The sequence below is a fragment of the Scyliorhinus torazame genome, chromosome 11 (genome assembly GCF_047496885.1).
Source record: "Scyliorhinus torazame isolate Kashiwa2021f chromosome 11, sScyTor2.1, whole genome shotgun sequence".
NCBI lineage: Eukaryota > Metazoa > Chordata > Chondrichthyes > Carcharhiniformes > Scyliorhinidae > Scyliorhinus > Scyliorhinus torazame.
This window is the reverse complement of record NC_092717.1, coordinates 172,097,127-172,112,067: the sequence shown is the minus strand read 5'-3', so window position 1 is coordinate 172,112,067 and position 14,941 is coordinate 172,097,127.

Sequence of the window (14,941 nt, the reverse complement as noted above, 5' to 3'; positions counted from 1 at the left end):
TCAATGGAAGGATGCAACTGTTATTAGTAGAGCTGGGAAGGCCACTGGAAAGTATAAACATTGGTTGCATATACAGCATTCAGGGGAAGGAGTCAAGACAATGGATTGGGAAAATGAAGTTCAAAAATGGACGGCACAGAAACGCAGTGCCAGTTCAGATAGTACGTCGGATAGTGAACAGGTCTGCAGGAAAAGGTCGAGAACTATTGAAAGGACATCCCACAGCAGAAGGGAAAGATCAAGCAGTAGCAGTACAGAACGAGATACCAGGCGGGAGAGGTGACGTAGTTTGTCAAGATCTCGGAACATGAGTTAGACTACGAATACTAATAGGAGTAGAAGCCCACATGCATGTGAGATTTTGGTGGCTTCAAATAAATTAGATGAAAAAGTTATTAAAGAAGCTAAACAGCAAGAATTGCATAGTTGGAGTGAATTTGGGGTATACACGGAAGTACCGGATAGGGGACAAAGAGCTCTATCCCACAGATGGATTTGCACGGAAAAGGTTCTTCTGGATGGAACTTATAAGGCAAAGGCCAGGCTCGTGGCAAGCGGATTTGAAGAAAATTTAGAAGATCAGGATTTAAGGGTAGATTCACCTACAGCAGGAAAGGTTATTTTAAAGATCTTCTTGGCTCTATTAGCCACAAAGGCATGGGAATGCAAATCTATAGATATAAAAGCTGCCTTTTTGCAGGGGCATCAGCTCCAGAGAGACATTTATCTCCGTCCTCCTAAAGAAGCAGCTAACACAGAAGGGGTACTCTGGAAGTTGAACAAATGTGTATATGGATTAAATGATGCATCTAGAGTCTGGTATTTTTCGGTAAGGTCAGTTTTGTTAAAGTTAGGCTGTTGCCAGTTGAAAGCAGATCCTGCAATGTTTTACTGGCACTATAAAGGAAATCGTTCTGGCATTTTTATGATGCATGTCGATGATTTTTTGTGGGGTGGGACTAGTGATTTTGAAGCTATTGTAATCTCTGGTTTGAGGAAAGAATTCAGGGTTGGAAGTCAGGCTTCCGGTGCATTTAAATATATTGGCTGGAAATTGGACAGACTAAATTAGGGGCAACTTTACGTCAGCAATCTTATTTGGAAAGCATCACCCCAATAGCAATTAGTCGTGGCCGAGTTTCACAAAAAGATGCAATGGTTTCAAAGATAGAAAAAGAGCAACTACGAAGTTTAATTGGGCAATTGAACTGGTTAGGTAGACAGACTAGACCGGACGTGAGTTTTGATGTCTTAGAGTTGAGTACAAAAATGAATGATCCCAAAGTGGAAGACATAATAAGAGCAAGTAAAGCGTTGGCCAAACTAAAAATGCAGGAGTGTGTTTTGAAGTTCCCGGTTTTAGGTGACCGTAAGCACTTGAAACTCATAGTTTATAGTGATGTGTCCTACGCAAATTTATGTGATGGGGTTTCAAGCGCAGGAGGTTTTATAATTTTCCTTTTGGGGAACAATGGTAAATGTTGCCCACTTGTGTGGGAAACAAAGAAAATAAGGAGAGTGGTAAAAAGCACTTTGGCTGCTGAGACGTTAAGCCTTGTAGAGGCGATCGATATGGCTTTTTATATAAGTATGATACTGACAGAAATTTTGGGATTAGGGGATTTGGGTAATATACCTATTGACTGTCACATTGACAATAAATCCCTGTGGGAAAATGTGCACTCTACAAAAAGTGTCAATGAAAAGAGGTTACGGATAGACATCGCAAGTTTGAAGCCGATGTTGGACAGAGGGGAAATAACAAAAATTAAATGGGTCGACAGGAGCTATCAACTGTCAGACTGTTTTACGAAAAGAGGGGCGAGTTCACAGAAACTTTTGGATATTGTTAATGAAGGGCGTTTGTTTCTGTGACTGTTTTTTTTCCTTTCTCGTCCAAACAAAAGAAAAAGATAAGTGGGTGACATCATGTGTGTGTTTATGAGTTTCTCAAAATTTTGTTTTCACCTAATTATTTTTTTTCTCCAAGGAAGGGGATACTGTTAAGTAATGGGTTAAGAGACATTGCAATTAGTTGTCTCATGTATGTGAAGTATCCATTAATTGACACTGATATGTAAAGGGGCTTCAGGTGGCCTCTGTCAAGTGGTGTGTTGTTAAGAGTTTTGTGCAGAGGCTGTGGAAGGGAAATAAATGGTGTTTGGTGAAAAGGAACAAGAACTTTAGACTCTTCATTTCACAGCAACTAAAACGTCTAACACACCTCACTGTTCTCCCATCTGCTGCTCCGCTCTTTCTTGGCCTACTGCAAAACAAGTTCTTCATCCGAAAAACGTTGGAAACGCTCCACCATGGCCCGCGGCGGGTCATTCGCCTTAGGCTTCCTTGCGAGGGCTTGATGCGCTCCGTCCACTTCCAGGGGCCGAGAGAACACCCCGGCCCCCATCAGCGTCTCCAACATGCCCGCCACATATGCTCCCGCGTTCGACCCCTCAATTCCTTCAGGGAGGCCAACAATCCTTAAGTTCTGCCTCCTGGACCTGTTCACCAGGTCCTCCAGCTTCTCCTGCATTCTCTTGTGGCACTCATCCAACACCTCCAACTTGTGCTCCAGCACGGTTAGATAGTCTTTCCTGCCTAGATAACTTCTGCTCAATTTCTTGTATCACTTTCCCTTGGGCCGCCTGATTCAAAACCATTTGATCGACCGCAACCTTGATTGGGTCCAACGTTTCCTTTTTCAGCTCAGCGAAACAGTCCTTAAAGAACTTAATCTGTTGCTCCTTAGACCACCGAGCCACCGCTCCCTGGTCCTGACCCTCCGCCATGCTGCACCGCGGTACCAGCTCCGACTGCTTCACTCTATCCGGGCTGAGTCTTTTCACACGGCGACTTCTAGTCCAATTAGCCATACATCGGAGAGGGAATCCTTCTTAATATTGACCACTGCACCGATCTATCCCCTAAAGTCCGAGAAAAGTCGGGAAAAAAGGTCCGTAAGTCCGTTCCAGGCGGGAGCTATCGAATGTGCGACCTACTCCTCCATGGTCGCCACCGGAAGTCATACTAGTCTATTATGAAGGGTGTCATCTCATGTAGCACCAAACTCGCAGTATTTTGTTTACCTTCTTAAAGTTGCTGTGAATTTTAACATTTTTGCACCTTCTTCTTGACTATGGCCATGCAAACAAAACCTTCCTGCAATTAAAAACGGTATAGGTGAAAAATCTTCATTAATTCAACATATGTATTTTCTCCCAGTTTTCAAAGAATCATAGTATCCCTATAGTGCAGAAGGAGGCCATTTGGCCCATAGAATCTGCACCGACCCTCCAAAAGAGCACCCTACCTAGGCCCACTCTCCCCTCCCATCCCTGTAACCCCACCTAATCTTTGGACACTAAAGGGCAATTTAGCATGGCCAATCCACCTAACCTGCACATCCTGTGGGAGGGAACGGGAGCACCCTGAGGAAACCAACGGGGAGAACGTGCAGACTCCACACAGTTACCCAAGGTTTGAATTGAACCCGGGGCCCTGGTGCTATGAGGCAGCAGCACGAACCACTGTGCCACCGTGCCCCCCGGTTTTGCTGGATGAACTGAGTCCTGTAGTAGCATAAAAGTTGGTGCCCTACCGACCTGAGAAATGTTGCAACCTTTAGGTTGTCCGATGTTTCATTCGCTATGAGATAAAGTTGAAATCTCTCTTCATATAAGTTCCAAATCTCACAGTCTTCATCAGACGCATCCACAGCTCCCATTTTTCCTGCCAGTCTGGATAACAGCTCCTAGAGTCGATACATCAACCAACTTCCTCCATTTCTTTTCAATGTATGTTACAAGAGATCTCCTTATCCACAATGCAACTTAGACATTTTGTTTTGCGTGACTGTAGTTTGTCTTTTTCTGAGTAGTGGCCTGTATAGTGGGAAGATTCTGAATCCCTGATCCCTCATCCCTTTTAACGTGGCCACGTGCACAGCCCCTGCAGCCCAGAATTTACTCACTTCAACAGCAAGCAGGTTTTCGAACTGTCATTCTGCTGACTCACGGTTGTGTTCTGTTTTTCCTTGAACACCTTTAGCATTGGTGGCTTTTGCTTCCCCTGATGTGTGAGTCCGGTCCCGAGAATCTTTCCTTCGCTCAAGGCAGGGTCTCCACTTTTCTTCTTGATTATTTCTTTCTTCAGCAATTTTATTTTCTTGCCTCAATCCACATTGTGAGTTTCCTCTTTTGTCACATTCTCTAAGTGCTGCAAAGGGAAACGGTATGGAGGGGTCACACACTTGGTTTTCTTATAAACGCGATGAGAGTTTTATTAGGAGATGTTGCTCATACAATCTGAGATGGAGAACTGAAGCCTGTGCAAAACACTCTGCCGACGTCACTACAGATCGCGTGACATTCCATCAGCAGGGATGTTGTAATATCCCGCATGGGACTTAGGTTGGAATGACAATCTTCCTAATGGTTCTCGCGGAGTTCGAGCTCCCCCGCTGAGGGGCGGGGGAACTCCATTTAGCAATGCATAAAAGGTCGGCCAGTAAGGACCCACCAGAGAGAGACCAGGTAAGGATCTTTCAGGAAGTGTATATACCGCATTTGTAAATAAATCAAAGTTCTTTATTTTATTTAGTGTGGATTCCCTGTGTCCTTAATAAACTGGCGACGAGGAGTAAACTGTTGCTGTCGACGCTGCGACCTACTCGGCTGAGCCACCTCCCCGATTTTCTCAACCCAGATTGAAATCCATTATTTCGCCATGCCTCTGTGTCAGTGATTAGGTGCATTTGACGGCGGTGTTGAAGACTGGAACCAGTGCGCAGAAAGGGAACTTTATTTCTTCCGGGCCAACAACATCATGGAGAACAAACGGCAGGTGGTCATATTGCTGACGGCCTGCACACATTAGGCGTGATCAGGGTCTTACGTACCAGGAGGTGCCAGATACACACTAATCCAACCAACTCATGGCACTTGTGGCACAATACTTTAACCCATCCCCGTCAGCGATCGTTCAACGGTATAATTTTAATATGGCAGAGAGATCCCCCCATGAGTCCGTCACCGAGTTCATATCATGGCTACAGAAGATAGCTGAGTTTTGTGAGTATGGAACTGCTTTATTGGATATGCGATCGTTTGGTCTGCGGTATAAATAATATGGAAACACAGAAGAAACGTTTGGGTGAAACCTCCCTGACGTTTCATCAGACGCTGCAGATCTCATTGTCCTGAGAGAGTGCGGAACGCGGCGTCCAAGAAATACGAGGGATGGAGGTGAATTTCTTGGGGCGTTGCCCCTCATGTGGTATCCCCAGGGCCCGGACTGACCATCACAGCGACTCCAACCTCTGGGCAGAGGGCCAGCTGTCGAGATGTGGGACACCTCCGGACTTGGCTGAAGGAGATTTTGGCCCATGTGCAATGTTTGAGCACCACTCCAGGCGTAACCACGGGCAGCAGGAGGGCCAGCGCTCCAGATACCCCGGTGGAGGTTGTCGTCAGCCCAGAGGCCGGGTCTTGCATCTGGATGACCCAGAGGAGAGGAGGCAGAGGATGAAGCTGAGATGCAGTAAACCATCCCTGTCCTTGCCAAGGTGCGACATCTGGTACTATAGGGTGGCCAGTATCGACAGCTACCAGGGATGTTGAAGGCTTTCTCCTCTAAGTTCTTGCAGCTGACCGTAGAAGAAAGTTTTCTGTGCGGCACGAGGGTTGTTGTTCCGGAAAAGCATCAGGCAATCGTGATGAAGGACCTTCACAATCGGTATCCTGAAGTGTCCAAAATAATGATGCTGGTGAGAGGTTATGTCTGGTAGCTGGTTTTGGACACGGGTATCGAGACATTGGCTCAACAGTGCTCCATCTGTCAAAAACACCAGATGCTCGCCGCGGCAGCACCCCTACATCCTTGGGAGTGGCTAGAGGGCCTTTGGGCTCACGTACACGCTGAAATCGCTGGTCCATTCCCGGGTTCGATGTTTCCTGTCCTCGTGAACACCCACTCCAAGTGGCTGGAGGTCCACAGGATGGAGACGATCACCTCCCGGGCGGCTGTTGAGCGATTGCGCATTTCTTTTTCCACCGATGGAACCCCACAGCTGCTCATAACAGATAACGAGGCCTCTTTCACGATTGAAGAATTTGCCGCTTTTATGAAAAACAACGGGATTCGGGATGACCATACTGCCCACACCATCCAGCAATGAATGGCTTGGCAGGGAGGGCTAAACGAGGGCTAAAGAAGCAGATTTCGGGTTTGATGGACACCAGGCTGGCATGTTTTTTATTCTCATACAGGACTATGCCTCACGCAGAATCTGGGTTGGCTACTGCTGAGATGCTCGTGGGTTTCAGGCTTTGTGCCCGACTCAGTTTGATTCTCCTGGACATCATAACCAGGAGTTGGAAGGACATTGCTCAGTTTGATGTCGACTTCTCTGATGTTTCGCACCTGATGACGCAATATTCGTTCGTAACTTCAACGACTGTGCTTGCTGGCTCTCTGGGATTGTCGTCCATCGAACGGGAGCTGTACCTTCCCAAGTTCGGGTCTGGGGGCAACTATTGAGATGGCATTTCAATCATATTCCCTCACAGAGGTTGCCCCCTCGTGAGGTTACTCAGAAGAAACCTGTCCAGGATCCTCCGACTCCATTGCCGAACCAGCCTACTGTGACAAGTTCTTGGCCTATATCTTGTATATGAACTTGTTTTTGACTTGTCTAATATATATATTCACATTTTGATTAAATATTCTTAAATAATGTGCGTGCATAACAAAAAAGAAATGAAAAAAAAAATGTTTTCAAGGTAAAGGTAGATAGTCTTTTGAAGAATAAAGGGTTATGGTGTTCGAGCAGGAAAGTGGAACTGAGTCCACAAAAGATCGGCCATGATCTCTGTCATGTGAGAGTACCTTTAAGACATGGATGTTTAAGCAATGAACCTTTAAGAAAACAGTGATGTCAGAGAGTGGGTGGGGCTGAGCTCAGGTCAGCCATTTTGCAGTTCTGTTTTGCAGTTTGAAATGCAGCTTGTGTGTGTCTGTTTTGCAGTGAGCTGGATCTCTGCCATAAAAGACCATCTCTGGATTATTTGGGTGATTTAAACTCATAATAGTAAAACCTTTAACCTGATGTGATTTTGTTTAAAGGTGTTAAGTCTCTTGGAAGTTTGAAGGAACATTTTAAGGAATTATTTACTGTTGCAATATTTTCTCAGTTATCTTTGAAGTAAGGGGTGTTCAGAGATCCAATGTTTATTTAAGATGTTAATTTGAGTTCATGGAATAAACAGTGTTTTGTGTTTAAAAACCCACGTGTCCATAATTGTAATCCCACACCTAGGGAAAAAGCCGTGTGCTCGGAAAAGCAACAAATCCATTAAAGGGAGAGGTTGGTTGAACTCCATGATACATTTTGGGGTTCTGAAAACGCCTCCCCCATAACATCTCATTGAATGGTGGAGCAGGCTCAAAGGGCCAGATGGCTTACTCCTGCTCCTAGTTCTTATGTTCTTTTGACATCTCTAGTCAATGTCGACACTGATATCTTGTATCTTCAGATTCATAAATGGAGATGCAGAAGTTTGAGGTCTCGCATGCCGATTCAACAGTTTAGCTGCCTTCTGACGAACATCCACCGCGGTGTTCCTGCTGCAGATGACATTCCCTTGCGAGGTATATGCCGACTGATCTGGTGCATCAGGTACACACTAATTTACTGGAACCGAAGAGAGTGCGATGTCCTTCACCGAATCCTCCTTCTCCTCCTCATTGGTCGTCGAGGGGATCTTCGGACTTTGGAGGGTAGGAATTTCATATCCCGCACGGGACTTGCAGGGTGGGAATGACTATCTTCCTCGTACTTCTCATGGAGTACGAGCTCCCCCGCTGAGGGGCGGGGAAATTCCGTTTTGCAATGCATTAAAGGCCGGCCAATAAGGACCAACAAGAGAGAGACCAGGTAGGGATACACCGGGAAGTGTATCGTTATTGTAAATAAATCAAAGTTCTTTATTTGACTCGGTGTGGTCTCCCCATGTCCTATTTAAGGATGTATTCTCTAATACATAATACCAGGTGTACGAATGTTTTTAAATGCCTGAAAACTGTTGATTTTGTAGACACTATACCAGTTTGTGCTGACTATACTAGAGCTTTGCATTCACAGAGATGCTTCAGACAATGACACGGTGCTGTTCTGAGCAAAGTAAATGACCTCGGGGATAAACAAACAATTGTTTATTCCAGTCATAAGCTATTGCATCAGAAATAGTTTATTTCACGATTGGAAATGAATGTTGAAGCCTTATCTGAGCACTATAGAAGTCACAGCTTTATTTCTTCTCCAAACACTGAGATAAATAAATATAGAAAAGTCTATCCACTGCAAACCTACGAATACCACTCTAGGTTATACACTGTCCTGATATATATTGCATTGCTGCATTATTGTTGGATAAATACCTTGGAAATACACCATCATGCTAAGCACTTTCAGTGCAAGTACAGCAGAAGTTCGAGGAGAAGATCCACCACTATCTTTTGAGGCCAACTAGAGATAGGTATAATGAAGGCATAGCAGCATTGCCTACATCATGATTTAAGAAAAATGAACTTCACTTACAGTATGTTCTGACCACAACCCCTCAGTAAAGTTACAGTCAACTCATAACAAAAAGTGCATTGTTCTGATGGAACATTGCTTCACCAAAATATACTGTTTTCACACATCATTATTAATGGAAATGCCAGGGTGGCATGGTGGTGCTGTGGTTAGCACTGCTGCCTCATAACGCCGAGGAGCTGGGTTCGATCCCGGCCCAGGATCACTGTCCATGTGGAGTTTGCATATTCTCCCCGTGTCTGCGTAGGTCTCACCCTCACAACCCAAAAAGATGTATAGGGTAGTCTGGTTTAAAGGACAATAAGCACTGACCCAATTAGATAAGAGGCAGTTATCTATCAATCAATTGAAGCCTCATTCGGGCCTCAATAGGGGGTGATTACTTAGGAATTTTAAACTGCTGTGTAAGTGATCCCAGCTTACCTCAGCTGTATATAAGGCAGTGGGTTAAGCAAGTGCACCACCAGAGAGCTTGTGCACGACTGGTCAGGTGGACTGAGATTGCAGCCAGAGTGAGGGTATTGAGAATTTGGAGCTGAGTGGGAATTCGATGCTGAGGGGAAAGAGTTGCTGATCATCGGGAGGAGTGGAAAGGCGGACCTACAATGGAGACTCGAGGGAAAGTGAGAGGTAGAAAGAAATCGAACCGTGACATCACAGCCAGCAGGTAAGTGATTGGCTGGTGACTGGAAAGTAGTTTTTCTTTTCTTTTTTATCTTTTTCTCTTGGCACTGCAGTTGTTGTTGTTGTCAGCTAACTTCAGGGTGAAGTCATTGCAGGAGATCCCAGACCCATGTCATGCTCCTTTTGTGCGATGTGGGAATTCAGGGACCCTTCCGGTGTCCCTGGCTTCTTCATGTGCAAGAAGTGTGTAAACTGCAGCTCTTGTTAAACCGCTTGATGACCCTGGAGCTGTGGATGGATTCACTTTGGAGCATCTACGATGCTGAGGAAGTTGTGGATAGCACGTTCAGTGAGTTGGTCACACCGCAGTTAAAACTTACTGAGAGAGATAGGAAATGGGTGACCACCAGACAGAGGAAGAGTAGGAAGGCAGTGTGCAGGGGTCCCCTGTGGTCATCTCCCTCCAAAACACATCTAACATTTTGGATACTGTTGGGGAAGATTGCTACCAGTGGAAGGTGGCAGCAGCCAGGTTCATGGCACCATTGTTGGCTCTGCTGTACAGGAGGGCAGGAAAACGAGTGGTAGAGCTATAGTGATAGGGGACTCAATGGTAAGGGGAATAGACAGGCATTTCTGTGTTCGCAAATGAGACTCCAGGATGGTATGTTGCCTCCCTGATGCAAAGGTCAAGGGTGTCTCAGAGCAGCTGCAGGACATTCTGGAGGGGGAGGGTGAACAGCCAGCTGTCATGGTGCATAGAGGTACCAATGATAGAGGTAAGAAAATGTGATGAGGTCCTACAAGCTGAATTTAGGGAGTTGGGAGTTAAACTAAAAAGTAGGAGCACAAAGGTAGTCATCTCAGGATTGCTACCAGTGCCATGTGCAGGAATTAGATACGATGAATATGTGGCTTGAGAGATGGTGCAAGAGGGAGAGAAATTCCTGGGACATTGGAAACGGTTTTGGGGGAGGTGGAACCAGTACAAGACGGACTGTCTGCACCTGGGCCGGACTGGAACCAATGTCCGAGGGGGAGTGTTTGCCAGTGCTGTTGGAGGGTTTAAACTAATGTGGCAGGGAAATCGGAACCGATGCAGGAAATCAGTGGGAAGTAAAGTGTGGAAAGAAACAAAAGGCAGTAAGGTGAAAGGCAGAGAAACCAAAGTCAAAAAGGGACAGAGTACATAGACTGTGGAGTACTCATGAATGGGCCCAGTAAGGCTAAGGGAAATAAGATCCTGGGAGAGTGTACAAAACATGACCAGACGGATGGTCTGAGAAAGCAGGCATAGAGCAAGGGAAATCTAGATTAAACTGCATTTATTTCCATGCAAGAGGCCTGATGGGCAAGGCAGATGAACTCAGGGCATACATGGGTACATGGGACTGGGATTTTTTGAGCAGGATTCTCCGACTTGGCGCCAACCCCTCCAGCGCCGGCCTAGCCCCCGGAAGTGCAGAGGATTCCGCACCTCCCCGGCGGCCCGATGCCGGAGTGGTTCACGCCGCTCTTGGCTCCGGTATGGCCCGTCCCATCGATTGCGGGAGAATCCCGGCCTATTGCTATTACTGAAACATGGCGAAGGAACAGGACAGGACTGGCAGCTCATTGTTCCAGGGTACAGATGCTATTGGCAAAATAGAACAGGAGGTAAAAGAGGAGGGGGGGAGTTGCATTTTTGATTAGGGAGAACATTTAGAGAATCCCAAGAGCAGTACAGAGAGGGGATATATCCGAGTGTTTGCCCACTGAGTCTATATGGGTAGAACTGAAAAATAAGAAGGGAGAGATCATTTTGATAGGATTGTACTACAGGCCCCCAAATAGTCAGTGGGAAATTGAGGAGCAAATATGGAAGGAGATTACAGATAGCTGCAAGAAAAATAGCGTGATAATAGTCGGGACTTTACGTTTCCCACCATTGACTGGGACAGCCATAGCATCTGGGGCTTGGATAGAGAGGAATTTGGTGAGTGTATTCAGAAGGAATTTCTCAATCAGTATGTGGAGGCCTGACGAGAGAGGGGGCAAAACTTGCTTTTCTCTTGGGAAATAAGGAAGGGCAGGTGACAGAAGTGTTAGTGAGGGATCACTTTGGGACCAGTGTGTGGTAAACCACTGTTGCACCTGTATTAGGTGATGTAAGGTAGGACCTGTACTACAGGTTCGCCGGTAGTCCCTGCCTGTCCTCCATTCAGCAACCATTTTGCCAGTTGCTGTGGGAGGCCACACATCTTAGAGCAATAAAGCCTCAGTTGTATCAAACTCTAGTCTTTGTTCAAAGGATTGTGCCTCAATTTATTGCTCTAAGACTTTCTAAAAGATGGACCTCTGAATCAAACCAGATCGCCTGCGCTGGATCCGCAATCAAGCAAAGCCAAAAAGGATTTTAATCACTGGCTAGCTTGCTTCGAGACATACATCAGCTCAGCGACCACCCCTGTTCCGGAGGCTCAGAAGATACAGACCCTGTACTCAAGGTTGAGCTCCAACGTGTTTCCGCTGATCCAGGACGCCCCGAACTACGCCGATGTCATGGCGCTTCTCAAATAAAACTACGCACAGAAGACGAACACGGTCTTCACCAGGCACGTACTGGCCACTTGCTCTCAACTCCCTGGTGAGTCCATCGAAGACTTCTGGCGGGCCCTAATCCCACTTGGGTCTGTGACTGTCAGGCCGTTACGGCCACCGAACATTCCAACCTTCTTATACGGAACGCGTTTGTAATGGGGATTGGGTCGGACCTCATATGCCAAAGACTGTTAGACAGGCCCACGCTCGAGCTAGCTGAAATAAAGAAGCTAGCGCTCTCCATGACGTTTGCCTCGCGTAACATTCAGGCCTACCTCACCAGCTGCGTGGCCCACCCCTCCTGCCCCTCGTGGACCCCACAGACGGCCGCCGCAGCAGGGGCCTTACCCAGCCAGTACGCCGGTGCCACACACCAGCCCGTGCACCCATGGGGGTCCCCGATGTTACTCCTGCGGCCAGCAGAAGCATCCTCGCCAACGCTGCCAGGCCCGCGCTGCCCTGTGCAAGGCTTGCGGCAAAAAGGGGCACTTCGCCGCGGTGTGCCAGGCCCGTGCAGTCGCCACTATTGCACCCACTCCCCTAGCCTACACACAATGGGCGCCGCCATCTTCATCTCCCCGGACCACGCGTGACCAGTGGGCACCGCCATCTTCACCTTCCCGGACCACGCATGGCCAGTGGGCGCCGCCATCTTCTCCCCCTCAGTCCATGTGCGGCCCATGGGCACCGCCATCCTGTCCAACCCTCGCAACGTGCGGCCCATGGGCAGCGCATTTTGTCCCCCGCAGGATTTTCAGGCGCCGCCACGTTGTCTCCCCCACGGGACATGGACACCGACAGCATTCCAGGACCTGGGCCCCCCAGGCTCCCCATCATCTGATGTCAGCGACGACCGACCACGACTCGCATCAGTGACGGGCGACCAGTCTCGTCCGCACAACCTGGCCACCACATAGACCAGTGTGAAAATCAACGGCCACGTGACCTCTTGCCTGCTGGACTCCGGGAGCACCGAAAGCTTCATACACCCGGATACGGTAAGGCGCTGCTCCCTCGCGGTACACCCCGCCAACCAAAGAATTTCCCTGGCCTCTGGGTCCCATTACGTCATGATCCGGGGGTTCTGCACGGTCACACTCATGGTCCAGGGCATAGAATTCAGCGGCTTCCGCCTCTACGTCCTCCCTAACCTCTGCGCTGCCCTCCTACTCAGCCTGGACTTCCATTGTAACCTCCAGAGCCTAACCCTCAAATTCGGCGGGCCCCTACCACCCCTCACTGTGTGCGGCCTCGAGACCCTAAAGGTTGATCCGCCCTCCCTCTTCGTCAATCTAACCCCGGATTGCAAACCCGTTGCCACCAGGAGCAGACGGTACAGCACCCAGGACAGGACCTTCATCAGGTTCAAGGTCCAGCGGCTGCTTCGGGAGGGCATTATCGAGGCCAGCAACAGCCCCTGGAGAGCCCAAGTGGTAGTCGTTAAAACTGGGGGGAAGCACAGAATGGTCGTGGACTACAGCCAGACCATCAATCGGGACACGCAGTTCAGCGCGTACCCCAACCCACGCATATCTGATATGGTCAATCAGATTGCACAGTACCGGGTCTTCTCAACGGTAGACCTCAAATCCGCGTACCACCAGCTCCCCATTCGTAAATCAGACCGTCCATACACCGCTTTCGAGACAGATGGTCGCCTCTATCACTTCCGCAGGGTTCCCTTCGGCGTCACTAATGGGGTCTCGGTCTTCCAAAGGGAGATGGACCGATTGATTGACCGGTACGGTTTGCGGGCCACCTTCCAGTACCGAGACAATGTCACCATCTGCGGCCATGACCAGCAAGACCACGATGCCAAACTTGCCAAATTTCTCCACACCGCCACTCTCCTCAACCTCACCTACAACAAGAAGTGCGTGTTTAGCACGACCCGCTTAGCCATACTCGGCTATGTGGTCCAGAACGGTGATCTGGGGCCCGATCCCGACGGCATATGCCCCCTCATGGAGCTTCCCCTCCCCCACTGCCCCAAGGCCCTCAAACACTGCCTGGGGTTCTTCTTGTACTACGCCCAGTGGGTCCCAAACTATGCGGACAAGGCCCGACAACTCATTCAGTCTACTACTGAACTGCGGGGGAACAGTCACGCTTAATAAAGCCTCATCGACTTCACTCTATTCGTCTACTAATTTTGGGACGGGCCTGCAGCTGCCCGCCGGTGAACGCAAATGAACACACGGACATGTTAATGCGCGATGCTTTTGTGGCAGGTATGAACTCCTCCCAAATCCGCCAAAGACTTCTAGAAAAAGAGTCGCTAGGACTCTGAGGCACGGGCCCTAGCAGCCTCCCTAGACGTGGCCGCGCGAAATACCCGCGCCTACAGCCCCGACCGCATGGCAGCCCATTGGGCTCCGTACACACCCGTCGCGACAAACCCACCCGCCCCCCCCCCGGACACCCCACAGGCTTGCGCGGTTCAAACGCCAACTCGCACCGGGGGAGCCCGCTGCTATTTCTGCGGCCAGGTGAAACACCCCCGGCAGCGCTGCCCGGCCCGCGCAGCGATCTGTAAGAGCTGCGGGAAAAAGGGCCATTTCGCGGCTGTGTGCCGGTCCCGCGAGGTCGCCGCTGTCCCGGGAGAACAGGGAGCCCTGCACGCCGTTTACGCTCCCCAACCCCCCCAGCGCCCCATGTACGACCCGCAGGCGCAACCACTCTGGGTCCCGACCAACGCTCTCCCCGGAGAACAGGGAGCCCTGCACGCCGTTTACGCTCCCCAAGCCCCCCCCCCCGCGCCCCATGTATGACCTGCCGGCGCTACCACTTTGGGTCCCGGCCACCGCTGTCCCCAGAGAAGAGGGAGTCCTGCATGTTCCTAACGCTCCCCAACCCCCCCAGTGCCCCATGTGCGACCTGCAGGCGCCGCCATTTTGGGTCCCGGCCACCACGAGGGGAGGAAGGGCGCCGCCATCTTGGACCACCCCAGACCTGTGCGACGCATGGGGGCGGCCATTTTGTCCACCCCCGCCACCATCTTGTGACCCCCCAGCCATGTGCGATGCATGGGGGCAGCCATCTTGTTCAACCCTGACGCCATCTTGGATGGCAACAATGGGCCCCAGTGTCGACGGCTCCACGGGGTTCGAAGAAGACGCTCAACCATTACAACCATGTCTG